Below are 20,164 nucleotides of genomic sequence, written 5' to 3'. Positions count from 1 at the left end.
GAATGCTAACCACAGTAAAGAATATTTGTTTAAAATTTTTTAACACTTGCTCAGAAAATGCTTGAACTACTTGACTTTCAAAGCTCATAATTAACGTGTTTACACACTGATATGATATGATTGTTAAACATCACAAACCTGTAATCGTATAAAACATTATACACCTCGTGTGCTTGCATTAACTTATCCAAAAACATATTTATTTCAAGCCTAAATATTTCGACATGTTGTTTACGTTTTATAAATTTTAGAATTCTAATTGTGTCACAAATTCCGGTTAAGATTTGACTAAATACCAATATCCTTATATCGTCAGGTAAATATGGTAGTACAAGGTCTTCTTCAAATACGCTTTCTATTAATATTGACATGAGACCCAATAGTGTAAAAGTCAATAATTTATTGATACGTATTGCATAGATTGGTTGTCACAGTATGCATCTTCTGAAACGATAAAGTGGTGGACTTTTATCAGATTTTGAGTTAAAATTATCAAAACAAATACTATGAACTATGCACATTCCCCTATAAAAGAGGGTCATACGATACTTGTTGGACATTTAAACTCAAGGATCCAAACTATATGACAACACCATGGCTAAAAATGCAAAAGACAAACATCCAAATAATAGTACACAAGACACAACATACATGTAAAAAACAAAAGACTAATCAACACGAACCCGGCCTACCAAAAACTTGGGATGATCTCAGATACTCTGGCAGGGTAAGCAGATCATTCTCCACCTCTATGCTCCATATCCTATAGAAGAAATGTAAGAAGTGGCATTTAAGTCCAACTTTCTTAAAAATATTCTTTTTCTTTTTTGGCAAAAAACGTAATTGTTTAAATCCTCCTAGCTTCTTTTAGAGTTTTCAATGAATATTTAATCAAACGCATTTGATATCATAAGACCTATAAAGCAATATAAACAGTTATCTCCTTAAGGAGATTTTACATGATATGTTTATAAATATTTCAAAGTAAAGATATTCGTAACGTCAATTGAGAAAGGATAGAGACATCTGGGACTTTCGAACTGAAAATGCGAAATAGTAATAACGGTGAATGCAGAACGCTTTACAAATTATCAACTTGATTTGTACAAGTATGGTTATGTCTTAATAATTCATTTTTTTAGCTCAAAGACTTAGTTTTGTCATGGAACCGTGACGTCATCAACGTTTTTAATTATTTACTACTAGAAAATGGTGTTTAAAATTAAATCATAAGGAATGACAGATATATTTTTCTGTCTATTCGAAGTTACATTTAAAAGGTGGTACACACTTTTAAATAACCTACTACGCGCCATATTCAGGGTGTACAACATTTCTATTTAATGTTATTGCTTCATACACAAAAACAATATTACAGTCATTCCTTAAATAATTAAAATTTAGAATATGGCAGTTATGATAATCTTTAATCAAACCGAAGAATGCCATTAATATGTAAATACTTACTGACTTATATGACCAAACGGGACCTACAGGAATATCCGAAAAATTACTGTTATTTTTGCGCTTTAAATACTGCTGGAAATCTGAAGTGAAAAATGTATAATTCAGCGGAATAACATCGTACCAAATATATACTTGTTGTTTGTACATGTATATATATTCATTTTGAAGTTTGTAATATGGTGTGCTTTGACCGTACAGACAACAACGACTACACATTATCTTTCTTTAATAGATAGTTCTTAATCATGGTGCATACATTTTAATTGATTTTCAATCGGTTTTAAATTTTACCTTAAATGTGACCTTATATAGGTGATATATGTTGATTTTGATATTTTATGGCGGCCATCTTGGAAAAGGCCATCATATTAAAATTTGAAGGTGGTCCATTTTAGTATTGTTTGAAACACCCAGGACTACTACAACGGCAAAGATTAAGTTTTGATCATCAATCTCCAAAATTTTGTCACCGATCTGCAGGACTATTTTGTCATTCTGATCACTTTGAAAAAAAAAACCTCTTCTCCTTTGAAACTATTTAGACAGTTTGAACCAAACTTTACCCAAATCTTTCTTGGGTATCTAGTATAGAAAACGTTTCAGATGATACAGCGTGCTGTCAAAGATCACCATGAAGGCGTAATTTTGAATAATGTAAAATACAAGGGTTATCGTTTATTTTGAAAATAAAATTAAATACGAATAGAAAATCTGACTAAAACCAAATTTCAAAATATAAAGATATACCTATTATTCGTTCGAACATAAATTTGCTGACGACGCATGATAGGAGTTAATGACCTTTGATAAATTTGGCGGACGACGCATGCTAGGAGTTAGTGTTCTTTGATGACATTGGCAGAAGATGCATGGTAGGGGTTAATGCATTTTAGTAAACTTCGAAGACGACGCTTAATAAGAGTTATAATGCCCTGTGTTTTAATTGGCGGACGACGCTTGGTAGGAGGTAATGTCATGTGATCAAATTGGCGGACGACGCTTTATAGGAGTAAATGCCATGTGATGAAATTGGCGGACGAAGTATGATAGGTAATAAATATATACCTTTGATGACATTGGCGGACAATGCATGGCAGGAGTTAATGCATTTTGATGACATTGGCGGATGCATTTTGATGACCTTGGCGGACAAATTAAGCATGATAGGTAATAATGACCTTTGATGAAATTGATAAACGATGCATTCTAGGAGTTAGTTCCCTTTGATGACATTGGCGGATGATGCATGGTAGGAAGTAATGCATGTTGATGAACTTGGCAGTCGACGCATGCAAGATTTGTTTTATTTTTTTCAAAAAAGCTTGAACATATAGAGAACATAAAATGGCGAAATTGATCAAAGAGACCTTATCGATGAGTGACACTAGCTAAATGGACGAAATCGTCAGTTGAACCCTTATTAGAACTTTTTGTTTGTTCCTAAATCAGGAATATTACACTTTTTGTAGTCTTTATACAGCAAAATTTATCAGCAAGAAAATATCTACAAATAAGCCGTGATCCCCACACTTATCAGTTCTTTGGTCCTAAGTGGCATGTTTTTTCCCATTTTTGTAATCTGAAACAAACATGATTTAATGATTTCTATATCTATTGACCGTAATTTAACAAAAAAATATGGTAATACTATGTAATAAATAATGAGGGTATTAAAGCACTGACTACTTTTAGGTGATTTACAGTACAACAGCAGCCCAATGCTAGTAAAATTGAAATAACATTAAAAAAAATTAAATTTGGTGTGTCCGAAATGCTTTACTGAGTTAAACCTAATCAACAACACTCAAAAACTATAAATAAACATGTACACGCCTTTTTTCTCAATGTTCAAATCCTTAAAATAATTATTTTCTCAATCTAATCATACCACGAAATGTTAATTAATGTATGTAATAACAATGATAATTGTAATGATTATATAGTTGTGATCCTTCCTGGTGGAATAACTGTTTCATAAATGATATCGGATATGTTCCTTACGTCGTAACTACAATCCCCTTCCCTTTCATGAATGTGACATACCGAATTAGACTATTTACCGGATTATATATCACATAAACAACACGTCCTGCTTACCCTTCCGGAGCACCTGAGATCACCCCTAGTTTTTTGGTGGGGTTCGTGTTGTTTATTCTTTAGTTTTCTATTTTGTATCATGTGTGCTGTTGTTTGTTTGTCTTTTTCATTTTTAGCCATGGCGTTGTCAGTTTGTTTTAGATTTATGAGTTTGACTGTTCCTTTGGTATCTTTCGTCCCTTTTTTAGCCTACTGTATACTTTTTTTTTTATATTTTTCGGCGGCGAACAGTTAGTGTAGTCTGTCACCCATGTGTTTGATAAAATGGCTGTAGAATAAAATTTAGATATCGATATTCAAAAGTGTGACTTTAGTCTTATTAATCCCCCAAGAAACAAAAAGGATTGAAGCCCACGTCACTGGAATCAAATGTATGTGATTTTTATAGAATGAAAATAATAACATCTGTTCTTTTTTTAATGTTTCATTTTAATATATAAAAATGTTTTTCTGTTACAAATCATGATGTATTGTTTTATGTGTACATGTTATGCTGCCCAGCAAGGGCCCTTGATTGGATTAATAAATATTCTTATTCTTCTTATTATTATTATCTGTTTTGCTCAATGAAAATTGAATAAGACACAAGTCAAACAGACTCAAGGGGGTATTGCCTGTAAAACAAGTTTAAACGTCGTGTATGATTTGAGTTCACCATACATTGAGTATTATTCATAGGTACAATACTAGATCAATGTCAGAAAAGTATATGTTTTGTATGAGGATGATTGTTAATATTGTAGTTCATTCTCAAACAAATTCGTTAACCATCGATTGTGGGTTTCAACAGGTAATGTAGATTTCATCGTGTTGTATATTTCTCGGCCTGCATGATACGAGGCCTTTTTTATAAAAGCGGGAAGTTTCACAATATTTAAATAAAATAATAACATAAACAACATTAGAAATATGTTTTATTATTAGATTGCATAAAAGTTGGACAAAACATTATGTGTCTATGAAAAACGACTAAAGTAAAACTTTACATATGTAACGATATATGTGTGTTAATTTTTTTTATCATATCTTATAATCTTTAATAAGATTCAAAAACGTTTTTAATTCGCTTCAAATTAAGTTAGAAGCAAAATTCTGGAGGTGACTAGCCCTACATTTTATGACAGTTTTAAGGGAGTCTGTTGAGATGTTATAAAAGTTTTTTTCTTAATGATAGCATCTATTCAGGGGTTATCCCAATTTGAAATCCCATGGATGTTATACTGCCATCTGACGTAAATTCTATGTAAACATAATTATCATGAGAATAAACAATTTCAGAAGAAAGGGTCCCAGTCCATCTTGCCAACTCAGTAATCTTGTCTGGACGGTGATATACCTGAAAGAAAAATGAAATTAAGTTAGATTTATTTTGTTTTACATCGCTTTTGATGGGGCCCCTTTACAGAATGGTGATTTCATTTTAGAACTGAAGATCCAATCTAAGGAATATTAGTTTATTATTTGAGGATGTACGCCTCTTTTTGTCGACCTATGTCAAATGATTACAAAAATCAGAATAATTCTAAATTGAGGGAACTCATAATTGATCATATACAGCAGATGTGTATCCTACTATAGAAAAGGTTATGTATAAATAAAACTGTCTCTCTTGTAGTAGCAAAATGTTTTGGGAGTTTTCTTTTTTACTATCTTTTTTCTGTTTTTTAATCATATTTTCCACAACACTGTAGTTTTGCTTGTATTTGATTATTCGTAGACATCAGTACAAATCATCTTCTCAAACTTGTGCAGATTAATTTGATATTTCTTCAATAAATTTCATATATATATATATATTCAACTATTTAAGCTTATTTAACAATACCTTTAACCAATCTAAATTTATTTCAAGGTCGATTGCCAGACCTACTACAGCAATTCGTCTGCCAACATCTGTTCTGTAGCTCCAACTTATGACAGCGTTGTCGTAATAGTTTGAAGGGTAATTTGGACTCATAATAATTTGGACTTCATTAATATAAGTGTAGGAGTCTACAAGAGATAAAGAAGATGTTACACGTATATTTTTATAGAATGTTTACTGGTTATGTCCTTCAGCAGAAAACAAGTAAATAAACTCATCATAGATACCAGGATTCAAATTTTACACTTACTCCAGACGCGCGTTTCGTCTACAAAAGACTCATCGGTGACGCTCGAATCAAAATGTTTTTAAAAGGCCAAATAAAGTACAAAGTTGAAGAGCATTGAGGACCAAAAATTCCTAAAGAATTTTCCAAATACAGCTAAGGTGATCTATTCCTGAAGTAGAAAAGCCTTAGAATTTTAAAAAATTCAAAGTTTTGTTCACAGTTAAAAGGTAAAATCACAAAAATACTGAACTCAGAGGAAAATCAAATAGAAAAGTCCCTAATTTATTATATTTATTATGCATATGTAGGCAGCAACCATTTGATTTTCTGGGGGGGGGGCGGGCTATGGTTTCTTTTTTCTGGACAAATTTTTTTCGCAACAAGTCGAAAACAATTTTTTTCTTTCAATTTTAGCATTACATATAGTGGCAGCTGAGGTTGAAACAAACATTTTTTTTTCTCAGAATCAAAAACAAATTATTTTTTTCTCCAAAAAATGGAAACAAACTTTTTTTTCCAAAAAAAACCATAGCCACCCCCCCCCCCCCATCCCACCCCCCACCCCCTTAGAAAATCAAATGGTTGCTTCCTTACTGACGTAATGTTCTTCTATTGTCCTTATACAATCATTAGGAACACAAATAAACAAAGATGTTTTCAAAACTACGATGTTGGATCGCTTTCTGTGACTTGGAAGGCTAACAACAAGTCCTGGATGAATAACTCATTTTTCACTGAATATGCAAAGGATATCAGATGGGATATGCGGAAGAATTCTATGAAAATTGTTATCTTTCTTAACAATGAAACCTCACTCGCACAGTTGAAAACTAAGTAATGTCGAATTGAAGTTCTTTCTGGCAAATTAATGCGACATCTAAACAACATCCACTTGATTCGTGCCTTTATGAGGTATAGAAAGCAAACAATCAAACATCTATCGCCACAAATTCACAGCAGCAATTCAGTGACTGAAGTTTGTAAAAACATAATCGTTTTTAAAACTATTTAAGGGATCCTGGAGTAAGAAGTCGTGGTGCGAAATCAAATCCACAACTGCGAATGCGATCCGACAGAGATCCGACAGTAAACCGACGCTTAACGATTTTTACTGCCGTCCTTGACAGGAATATTCCCCATAAAAATTTGTCAAAAGTCTGATCAAGATCCCGTGATTCGTGGATGGAAATTTAAACTTTAAGCTGTATTAAAACTGCCGATCAGAACAACTCGATCAAGACAAATTAAGCGATCGGGAGACTGGTCTGTCTCAATCGACATGAATGTTCGGGGTGGTCTACCTTGGTCGTCATCGATCTGACTTTCTACCGGAGAGTTTTTGGCATGTCAAAAACATTCGAGTAAGGATCGGGAAGCCAGTCACTCGAAAATAGATCGGGAATACGTCGAGTAGCGGTCGAATTGATCGGGAAAGAATCGTGTACAGATCGAGTTTGGTCGGAATACAAATAGTTTATCGATCAGTACTCGATCATTTTGATCTTTGCTCGACTAATATCCGATGATTTCTCGATCAACGACAATCTGTACGATATGTGGTCAAGATTAACTCGACCAATGCTCGATCGCTTCATGGTCACTGCGACTTCTATCTTTTTTCATCCAAGTCCAATACCCGAACTCTACGCGACCTCATTCGACCACTCTTCGATCTCTACTCTGCCATACAGGAGTAAACATGACTGCTACACGCTTCTCTAAAATGTGTGAAGCTCTGATTAACTCTCATAACTTTGCTTCTGCAAAACCATACTGTCACTATTTATTTTTTTTTAACTGTACATCAATTTCTCCGTGAACAGTACACGTCTGTACTTTTGCAAGGCGGTGTAAAATTTTAAAAGAGAGAACACGTTTAACAAAGGAACAATTAAACTCAAAGGTCAAACCGACACATCCATTGCGAAATACAAAAGCCTAAATGACGACAAACAGAAGTCTACATAACACAATATAGAATTAAAAACTTAGAGACACAAAACCAAATAAAACCTGGAATTATCTCAGGTGTTTCGGAAGGGAAGTAGATTCTGTATTTTGGCCCCAGGGGATTTTTCAAATATGAAAGTAATTGTACATTAGAATTTATTATTACACAGCTGAAGACTAATTTAGCCTTCAAAGTTAGTTTTTAAGATTATCAATATTATATTTAAGCTGTTTACTGGGCTATTTTTGTTTGGTTCCATGTATTCCGTATGTTCAGAAATTTTTGTAGTATAAAAAGATGTGGTATAATTGCTAATGAGACAACTCTCCACAGGATACCAAATGACACAGAAATTAACAAATATATAACACCGTACGGTCGAATGTTTACGCTTTTAGACACAATTTTATTTTAAAAAATGAGACGAAAGACAAATGACTAACATTTATTTGAATCTTGAAAGATATATGTAAACAGTTTAAGAAAATGAATCCTCCTTGCAGGGGATTGAAATTCTGTTTTCTGTTTTCGTTCAGCTCCAGCCACAAGTCTCTCATACTTTTAATTTTGCCATTTGATTAGGGACTTTCCGTTTTAAATTTTAGTTGTGGTTTATTTAGATTGCATCATCTAGATTTTTCGGCACCCTTCGCTGTCTACCCGTTTTTTGTGCGTTTTCTACGATCTCTTTAAGCTCGGATCCGTCACAGCTTTGAATCTGTCTATTTGAGCTCGTACCACCTTGCCAAACAATCCAACTGCTTTATTTCAATGTAGATATTTCAAATGTATAATTTTACTCAGACCTTCTGTGAACTACTAAATTTAACCAAATAAACGGGGAACGTGCCCATTGGACACAGATAATGACCCAGCTTATATATAACGTTATAAAGAGTCATTACTTAAGAACAGTAAAAGTGACATTACCAAAATTCGCACTTGATCTGTGTTTTACGGTATTGCTATTAATAAAATTTGGTTAAGGTAAAATAAAATTAGAAGACGGAAACTAATTGGTGGACGTACGTATACGGACGGACAAGGGTAATCCTCCTCCGCTGCAGCGGGTGATTATAAAAAATCAGATGCTTTTATACTGAAATTGAACATACCCGACCAATGCCCGAATACCCCTCGACCCCTATACGATCAAGTCGATCTGATCTTGCTGAGATTGAGTATAGTTGATTAAGTCTAAGTAGTCGAGAAAAGATCGTGTAGAGATCGTGAATTGGTCGGAATTGTGGAATTTGTATTCTATTAGTGGTCGGGTTTGAGTCGTTAAGGAGTTGTGAATTGTCTGGTTAAGGTCGTGTACAGTTGGATAGCAGGCGGGTAGAAGTCGCAAACAGGCCAGACCAAGAATTTGGTCACGCTTGGTCGTGGAATTTTTTTCTATTGTGATCATCGAATTGATCTGATCGGCAGTGTGAACCTAGCATTAATTAAAACTTGTAAAACAAATAATTCAATCACGAAAACAATCAGATATTGTTCAGGAAGCGTCGATATTCAACCGTTTCCAAGCGAATTTATCCCGATAATCCCATTCTCAATCCGCTTCTAATCCAATTTGTATCTTTTGCCTGGTAAAATTCAAGCAATTCTGTCACGACTGCGTCCCGATTCTACCGAATGTAATGCGACAGATATCCGACAGTGACCAGACAGTGAACCGACGCTGACGGAAGTTATCCGTTCGAAAACTGTCGGCAAACTCGAGATGATCGGGTACTGTTGGAACGTTATCCTATCACGGTCCGCTCTATCGCATTGCAAACGGCTTTATTTGGTCTTAGTCGTAATGTATACAGTAACTGTCGGGACTCTGAGTATCATTGACGAATTTCGTATTAATAACGGGACTGTTCGGGAGCGTTTATGGCAAAAACGGTTCGAAATCGACAAGTTCTGGATGCAATCTGGACTCAATCGGCAGAAAAACAGCAATGAAAAATTTCTCCAGATCATTCCCGTTCCACAGGACACCGTCCAGAATACACAGAACACTTTTAGGATTTTGATCCGATTAAGCAGAATCTATCACGACAAAGGCACGACTGTAATCCGACTAGACAAAATCGGCTGAGTTTTCCCGAATGTTACAGGACGCACCTATCTGTCGGGGTGCTTCGCCGAACTATGCAGACCCTTCCCGACCCGTAGGAATCTGTTACGAACTTAAACGACTGCGTTCAGTCAATTATAGGACATTCCAGATAATTTAAGATAGTAATCCGACTTTTTCACTTTTCGTGTCGTTTCGCTGTCTAATCTGAAACGGAGCAATAATCGGCAATGTGTGAACCCCGCATTACGGAAGATATCCTTTAGAAACCCGTTTCATGTGGTAGTCCTTTCCTATAAACGGAATCGCCATATTCGGGATTATCAGGAACTACCGGAACGCAATCCTATCACAGTATGCTGTACAGCATTGTATTGACTTCTTCGTATCATGTCCTGTAATTGTCGGGACTCCGACGTGGAAATTATTGCCGAATTTCGTATAAATAACAGGATTGTTCCGGAACAAAAATGGCAAAGTTGTATTGCAATGTGGACTCAATCGGCACAAAAAAAAACATTAATTACAAATTTCTCCAGATCATGTCCGTTAAACAGGAAACCGTCCAGAAAAAACAAAACATTGTTGCGATTTTGACCACAGAAAGCAGAATCTGTCACAACAAAGTCATGATTGTAAAGTGACTAAACAAAATTGGTTGGCTTGCCCCGGAATATAATGGGAAGCACCTAAATTCATATACCATACGCATTTAGACATTGATAGGACATTCGAGTTCATTGAGGATAGTAAGGCTCTTCTGACTCATGGTCAAAATTTCAAATTCCATTCTATTTTTATTTCACCTAACTATATCCTTCAATATTTACAAGGTTTATTTGATTTCACTGTAACATTATTGTGTACTTACATTGGCAAATATTTCCATTGTAACCAGACCAACATGAACAGTAGAAACTTGATCCGGATATAACACAGCTTCCATAGTTACAGTTTTGTCCTGAACATGGTGTATCTAGATAAGTAAACGTAGTTTATACAAGTTAGCAGTCATACGCATGCGTAAACCAGTTAAAATGACGTAATACCTTTAATAAAATGAAATCACTGTATTAAACAAGTATAAGTCTTCTTTCTTTGGCAATACGTCTCGTTCGTTGTACGTTTGATTCACACTTGTCATTTCTTTTGATATAAAATCTCTGAACGTCGCAGATGTAATCTAATTTTAACCAAGCTTTCTTGTAAAAAAACTACAGTTTACAGCTCACACATTGTTTTCAATATAATGGAATACATTACTTTTGTGTTACATGTGAGAGGTTTAGCTAGCTATAAAACCAGATATTATTAGTTACATAGTGTGTTAGTGACCTAATATGATATATACAGGGTCAGTAAATTCCATATGGGGTGATTGAGAAGCTTCATTGGCTCCTTCTGATCATAATTATTTATAGGAAATAACATCGATCATTACGGAAGATATCCTTTAGAAAATCGTTTCATGTGGAAGTCCTTTCCTATAAATGAAACCGCCATATTCGGGATTATCAGGAACTACCGGAACACAATCCTATCACAGTATGCTGTACAGCATTGTATGGACTCCTTTGTATCGTTTGCTGTAATTGTCGGGACTTCGACGTGGAAATTATTGCCGCATTTTGTATAAATAACAGGACTGTTCCGGAACAAAGACGGCAAAGTTTTAATGCAATCTGGACTCAATCGGCCAAAAAACCCCATGAAATACAAATTTCTCCAGATCATGTTCGTTCCACAGGGAAACCGTCCAGAAAAGACAGAACATTGTTTCGATTTTGATCAATGAAAGCAGAATCTGTCACGACAATGTCATGATTGTAAAGTGACTAAACAAAATTGGCTGACTTTCCCCAAAATATAACGGGAAGCACCTTACTTCATATACCATACGCATTCAGACAATAATAGGACATTCGTGTTTATTTAGGATAGTAATCAGACTTTTTCACTGTTCATGTCTTAGCGCTGTCTGATTTCAAACGGGAGCCATAATCGGCACTGCGTGAACACCCCATTCAATATTTTTAGCTTATTTTGTTCCTTTGAATACAAGGCTCTTCTGACTCATGGTTAAAATGTTTAATTCGATTTTATTTTTATTTCACCTAACTATATCCGTAAGTTTTTACAAGGTTTATTTGATTTCACTGTAACATTATTGTGTACTTACATTGGCAACTATTTCCATTGTAACCAGACCAACATGAACAGTAGAAACTTGATCCGGATATAACACAGCTTCCATAGTTACAGTTTTGTCCTGAACATGGTGTATCTAGATAAGTAAACGTAGTTGATACAAGTTAGAAGTTATACGCATGCGTAAATCAGTTAAAATGACGTAATATTTTTTATAAAATGAAATCCCTGTATTAAACAAGTATAAGTCTTCTTTCTTTGACAATACGTCTCGTTCGTTGTACGTTTGATTCACACTTGTCATTTATTTTGATATAAAATCTCTGAACGTCGCTAGTGGCATCTAATTTTAACCCAGCGTTCTTGTAAAATAAAAACTACAGTTTACAGCTCACACATTGTTATCAATATAATGGAATACATTACGTTTGTGATACATGTGAGAAGTTTAGCTAGCTATAAAACCAGATATTATCCACCATTATCTAAATAAGGAAATGACTGTACCAAGTCAGGAATAATACAGTTTTTTCCCATCAATTAGTTGTATCTGAGCATTTCATTTTGTCATTTGATAAAGGGCTCTATGTTTTAAATTTTTCTTAGAGTATTACTTACTTTCACATCTATCTCCATAGTATCCAGACAAACAAGAGCAATAGAAGCTGGAACCGGATATCACACATTCGCCATGGTTACAGTTTGTTTCTGTACATGGGGTATCTATCAATCAAGAAAATTGAATGTTATCGAAGTTATTTTTAAAATTAATACGATATTTCAATATAATGGAATACTTTACGACGTTGAAACACGTGAGAGGTTAAGCTAGCCATAAAACCAGATATTATTCACAATTCTCTACACACGGAAATGCCTGTATTAAGTCAGGAATATGACAGTTGTTTTTCATTCATTTGATGAATCTGAGCATTTGATTTAAAAAAATAAATCCTCGGATATCATTATTACTTACTCTCGCATCTATCTCCATAGTAACCAGACCAACAAGAGCAATAGAAGCTGGAACCGGATATCACACATTCGCCATTGTTACAATTGACTGCTGTACATGGGGTGTCTATCAATCAAGAAAATAAAATGTTATCAAGGTAAGTTTGATTCCTTTCGATCATAATTAATTATAAGAAATATAGCCCCGATCATCATAGATGAAAAGATAATGAGTATTATTCGTGAGTGAGGCTCAAATTTAAAAAAAAAGTCAAAATGAACAAGTAAAATTTGAAGTTGAAGAGCATTGAGAATCAAGTTTCTCATAATTAAGATAGTCTTGCTATGATGGTTATAAGCATTGAAGTTGTGGCTTGACTACTTTGGTTACTTATAAAATATAAAGAACTGCTAAAATGCACATACCACATAAACACATTTGTAACCGATGATGTTTAATAAAATAAAGGAACTATAAGTAATAAATGTCTTTTCCAGGACATGTTTCTGTTTGATTCACCCTTAAAAACACGGATTAAATTCAACAAATTCACTTTCAAAAGAATTGAATTGCCGGACTTCTGTGATTGAATTCGGTACACGACATAGTTAATATGTATGTTTTCTTTTTTCAAAGTTTTTTGTTCCTTGTTCATGTTGTTTGAACACTTGGCACACAATATGCGTAATATCGTTTCATGACGTCATGAATAGTATTATGCAAACGTGTTTAAACCTTTTCTATGACGTCACAAATACTAATGTTCCTACATGATTACACTCGTTTCATCACGTCACAAGTATGGTCTCAATTGAACAATCAAACATAACATCTTAATTTTGTTTATATATTTTTCAAAACTAAATGCCATAAACTAATTTTTCGAAGTTGACAAACGTTGGAATTTTATCAAGATGTATACACGATTATCATATACTTAGAGAATATAACTTTTTACTGTATGATAATAGCATTAAGTTTACACATATTTTCCATAATGGTGCTTAGCAAGCTGATATAAAACTTAATCAACTGTTTCCAGTTATTATTGCATATCTTTCTGTAAGGTTATTGCATGGCCTTTCGGAATCACTCGGCAAATTCCGGAAAATACAACTCAATGGTGCGTTTTCAGTAGAACATAACAACGTAGGACAGAACAAACAAATATTAGTAAGCAAGAAAATCTATTTTAACAAATGATACAATAAAATACATTTTTTTCAAATTTTTAAAAATAGTTCTTTCATGTATTTTTTCTGCTGAAGTATTATATGATAAAAAGTTAGTTACATATTATTTTTTTCATATCAGATTCTTCATCGGCCCTCGTTTTATTTTGTATCGTCAATATAAAGATACATTAAACTGTTGTTTTTCTCCTCGGTTAAGGCATTTGATATAAATATTTCACATGGGATGTATTCAATTTGGTGTCCGCCGTGCGTACACTTTTACCTTTTTAAAGATCTACTTAAGAACGTCAACTTCAAAGTATTAATACATTAAACTGTTATGTTTCTCCAATGTTGAAGCATATCATAAAAAGATCATAACATGTCATTTTTTATATCAGCAAACGGTCAATATTATACTTCGAACCTTCGAATTTTTTACTTATAATACATCTGATATGAAAAAAACAACAGAAAATAATCGGATATTATCACAATTTCCAGAATAAGTTTTTGACAGAATACTTACATTCACAAACCGTTCCGTGGTATCCAGCTGGACAACTACACAAGAACGACTCAAACTGATTACGACAGGTTCCGCCATTATAACACGGATGACTGCTGCATGGTGTATCTTTAAAAATGAATCACCGATAAAGGATGTAATTACTTACTGAAACATTTTTGTACATTTGCTATAATATCAGAATGCTGGAATCATTCACATCAGTGTTACGTTGCAAAATGATAAAAGAATATAACATTGTATAATTTTGGTTTTAATATGATTAATATTCCAATATAAATCTTTTTAATCATATCTTTAATGTTGTTCTTAAGGTGGTACCTAACACTACAGGGAGGTAACTCTGTAAAATCAGCTAAACGTTTTAATTACGTTGTGTTGTTAAGGGAATATTTAGCTTCTCAATGATCAAAATTAGTGTTTGTCAAACTACTGTATAACCATTGTAATTTTTCTGACAAAACCATTGGTTCAAAATTTTTGAAATTTTTATATTTTTGTTAAAGGGTCAAAGTAAATACTTTGTCAAAATTTTATGAAAATTAAACGAGCCAAATTAATTTTAGTGAAAGTGTTGGGTACCACCTTAAGTTGATTTTGAATGTTAACAACTAATAGAATATAGTAACTTAAATAGCGGTAAATACTGAAAACTGTCTTGTTTTATATTTATTCAAACATACCATATGTGACACAAATGTACTGGTTTAAATAAGCTGCTTCACATCTTGTTTGACCAGTGCATGGATTAGGCCAGCAGGCATGTTTATTCTGAAATTAGGTAAACAAAAATTGATGTCATTTATTCTTTTTTTAAAGCAAATTTGATTTTATATAATTATAAAGTATTTGAATTGTGTCGGTTCTGCATTCATTTGTTTTCAACGATTACATTTGATAATGTTGTTTTGTTTTAACTTGTTTACCTGGATAAAAAGAACAGATAACGCTACTTTCACAAAAAAACCAGACTGTTCTCTTTATCTTTATAGTATTCCTCCGTTCTTATTATCTTTTCTTTTTTTGTGACTTTAGCACCAGCGTACTCTAAAATAATAAGTCTAGTTTAAAAAAAAACAAATACAAGCACTGAAGAAACTTCAATTCAAAGAAAATCTTGTTTATTGCTGTACTCTATCTCAAAGTAACAGTAAAGCTCTAACACTGACAAATAGCTCTCACCTCAATGCGTATTCGAATGGGATATAAAGAACAGCAATTAAAGCTTTCTTCTTTTGATTTTTTTTGTGTTTTTGCTGTAGATGTACTTTATTTGTCTCATATGTGGATACCCCTTATTCTTTGGTGTTTTTTGTTTTATAACATGACGGTGGTACATGCTTGCATAATAGCATGCTTTTTTTTTTTTATTCAAACTTTTCGAAATAAGTTTAATTCTTGGAATTTATCTACGTCATGTAAAACTGTGGTACAAACATGAATACATGGATATGGTTTTATTCAAATTTGGTGTAATAAAATTTCGAAATCAATTCAATAATTGATCCTCCTCATGCATAGCTCAAAATTCTTGTATGTATTTGACTTTACTCTATTTCTTTTCTATCAGCTCTTTCGACTTCCAAATAGGTTGGCCTCGAGCAATACAGACAATAAATGTCGAAATGTGCATTAGGTGTAAACCAATGGAATCATCAATGTTTTTATAAAAAAAAAGGAGGTGCGATATGCTTGCCAATGAGACAACTCTCAACAAGAGACCAAAATGACACAGAAATTAACAAATATAGGTCACCGTCCGACCTTGAACAGTGAACAAAGCCAATACCGCATAGTCAGCTATAAAAGGCCCCAAATTGACAATGTTAAACAATTCAAACGAGAAAATGAACGACCTAATTTATGTACAAAAAAAACGAAAAACAAAAATGTAACACATGCACAAACGACAAAAACAATTAATTACAGGCTCCTGACTTGGGACAGGCATATACATACAGAATGTGACGGGGTTAAACATGTTAGCAGGATCCCAACCATCTTCTAACCTGTGACAGTGGTATAACAGAACAACATAAGAACGACCAATAAAAATAAGTTGAAAAAGTTGTAAGTCAAGATATGAGGCAGACTTAACTGTATCTATTGTATTCTTTATCTCTAGTTCGATTGGATAGATGCTTTCAACAGTCACCAAATTTTGAATTATTTAATCATCTTCAAAGCGAAAAGTAAAGTTTAAGGATATTGCTCACTTCTAATTTTTCATCCGAAGAAGTTCCTGTACGAAGTTGACCTCATTCTAATAAAGAAACAAGTTCTCTAGCAGAGGGGCACAAATGCTTCCAATTGGAATGCCGACATTCATCGGTATAAAGACATCATTCGTAAATATAGCTCAACATGCAGACTTCTAATACGTTCAGGTATTTCACATCCAATTTTTTATGGTAATATTCTTTATAAAGCACAAAGGTGTCAGTATTCACCTCAGAAACTTACAAAACCTTTGAATAGACTTATTAAGAAGGGATATAATTACGATACTGTTGTCAAGTCATTAAAGATTGCATATTTTGGCGTTAATATTGAGTCACTGATAAGGTCTTTGCATCGGAATTAAACACATTATTTTTTTTAAAAAAACCAGTTGTTGGCATGACACGGGTTATGTTCTTCTCATATATGTTATGATGGTATGATACTAAACCCCTAACGGGAAGGATTGTGCCTGATGTTCATATGATGAAATCATAATCTTTCAGTCAGTTTAATTGAAGTCTGGAGCTGGCATGTCAGTTAACTGCTAGTAGTCTGTTGTTATTTATGTATTTTTGTCATTTTGTTTATTTTCCTTGGTTACATCTTCTGACATCAGACTCGGATTTCTCTTGAACTGAATTTTAATGTGCGTATTGTTATGCGTTTACTTTACTACATTGGTTAGAGGTATAGGGGGAGGGTTGAGATCTCACAAACATGTTTAACCCCGCCGCATTTTTGCGCCTGTCCCAAGTCAGGAGCCTCTGGCCTTTGTTAGTCTTGTATTATTTTAATTTTAGTTTCTTGTGTACAATTTGGAAATTAGTATGGCGTTCATTATCACTGGACTAGTATATATTTGTTTAGGGGCCAGCTGAAGGACGCCTCCGGGTGCGGGAATTTCTCGCTACATTGAAGACCTGTTGGTGACCCTCTGCTGTTGTTTTTTATTTGGTCGGGTTGTTGTCTCTTTGACACATTCCCCATTTCCATTCTCAATTTAAGTCTGTTAAAAACACGGTTTCCAAATGTAATAGATATGTTGTCAATCAAGAAATCAAGCATCTTGATAATGTCAGTTTCAGAGATTTTTTTGTTTGAATCAGTGTTATCCTTTACAAAGTAGAATTTACCTCTTCATAAGACAAGATACTTGTATCGACGTTGGCCATTCTTTTCTATGAAACAAAGCAATACCAACTCTTGAATAGTTCGAAAAAATGTAAACATTTTATATTTCTAATCATAGGTCAAAGTAAATATATTGCCAAAATTTTATGACAATTCTAACGAGCCAAATATATATTTTAGTCAAGGGGTTGCCTATTCCTGATTGGTTTAATGTGATTTGTTCTGCGATGAAGAGCCTGTGTCGCTAACCTTTGTCTATGTGAATATTAAACAAAGGAAGCAGATGGATTCATGACAAAATTGTGTTTTGGTGATGGTGATGTGTTTGTACATTTTACTTTACTGAACATTCTTGCTGCTTACAAATATCTCTATCTACAATGAACTTGGCCCAGTAGTTTCAGTGGAAAATGTTAGTTAAAATTTACAAATTTTATGAAAATTGCTAAAAATTGACCAGAAAGGATAATAACTCTTTAGGGGGCCAATTGACCATTTCTGTCATGTTGACTTATTTGTAAATTTTACTTTACTGAAAATTATTGCTGTTTACAGTTTATCTCTATCTATAATGATATTCAAGATAATAACCAAAAACAGCAAAATTTCCCTTAAAATTACCAATTCAGGGGCAGCAACCCAACAATGGGTTGTCCGATTTATCTGACAATTTCAGTGCAGATATATCTTGACCTGATAAACAATTTTACCCCTGTCAGATTTGCTCTAAATGCTTTGATTTTTGAGTTATAAGCCAAAAACTGCATTTTACCCCTATGTTCTATTTTTAGCCGTGGTGGCCATCTTGCTTTGATGGCTGGGTCACTGGACACATTTTTTTAATTAGATACTCAAAAGATAATTGTGGCAAAGTTTGGATTAATTTGGCCCAGTAGTTTCAGAGAAGACTTTTGTAAAAGATTACTAAGATTTACAAAAAAAGGGTTAAAATTTTACTACACAGGGCAATTACGCCTAAAGGGGTCAATTGACCATTTCGGTCATGTTGACTTATTTGTAGATCTTACTTTGCTGAACATTATTGCTGTTTACAGTTTATCTCTATCTATAATAATATTACCGATAATAACCAAAAACAGCAAAATTTCCTTAAAATTACCAATTCAGGGGCAGCAACCCAACAACGGGTTGTCCGATTCATCAGAAAATTAGATAGATCTTGACCTGATTAACAATTTTACCCCATGTCAGATTTGCTCTAAATGCTTTGGTTTTGAGTTATAAGCCAAAAACTGGATTTTACTCCAATGTTCTATTTTTAGCTGTGGCGGCAATCTTGCTTCGATTGCCGGGTCGCCGGACACATTTTGCAAACTAGATACCCCAAAGATGATTATGGCCAAGTTTGGTTTAATTTAGCCCAACAGTTTCAGAGAAGAAGATTTTTGTAAAAGATTACTAAGATTTACGAAAAATGGTTAAAAATTGACTATAAAGGGCAATAACGCCTAAAGGGGTCAACTGACCATTTCGGTCATGTTGACTTATTTGTAGATCTTAGTTTTGTTTATTTACAATTTGTCTCTATCTATAATAATTTTCAAGATAATAACCAAAAACAGCAAACTTTCCTTAAAATTACCAATTCAGGGGCAGCAACCCAACAACGGGTTGTCCGATTCATTTGAATTTCAGTGCAGATAGATCTTGACCTAATAAACAGTTTACCCCTGTCAGATTTGCTCTAAATGCTTTGGTTTATGAGTTATAAGCCAAAAACTGCATTTTACCCCTATGTTCTATTTTTAACCATGGCGGCCATCTTCGTTGGTTTGCCGGGTCACCGGACGCATTTTAAAAATTAACCCCCCCCCCCCCCCCCAAATGATAATTGTGGCCAAGTTTGGTTTAATTTGGCCCAGTAGTTTCAGAGGAGAAGATTTTTGTAAAAGTTAACGACGACGGACGACGGACGAAAGACGACGGACGACAGACGAAAGGTGATGGGAAAAGCTCAGGTGAGCTAAAAACAAAAAGCAACATGTACATTTAAAATTTGGTATCGTGATACTCTACGACAACTTGTTACGCTGAAAAAACTCGTTGATGCTTTGACAATTGTTAAAATTTGTTAAACAGTTCAAGTATCGACTCTTTAATATTCCTACTTTTTGAGTGTGACAGATTGAATATTTTGCCCATGAGATAGAAACAAAAAAAAATCAAAGCTCTCAAGATTTTGAAATGTTACTCGAAACTCCGAATGATATTAAAACCATCAGGCATATAAAATATTCAAATATTGCTTTACCTGTGTCCATTCTGTAATCTCTGTAAAATAGCTTCCTGTTATGTCTAAAAGT

The sequence above is a fragment of the Mytilus galloprovincialis genome, chromosome 12 (assembly GCF_965363235.1).
Source record: "Mytilus galloprovincialis chromosome 12, xbMytGall1.hap1.1, whole genome shotgun sequence".
NCBI classification, from domain to species: domain Eukaryota; kingdom Metazoa; phylum Mollusca; class Bivalvia; order Mytilida; family Mytilidae; genus Mytilus; species Mytilus galloprovincialis.
This window is presented reverse-complemented; position numbering follows the sequence as displayed.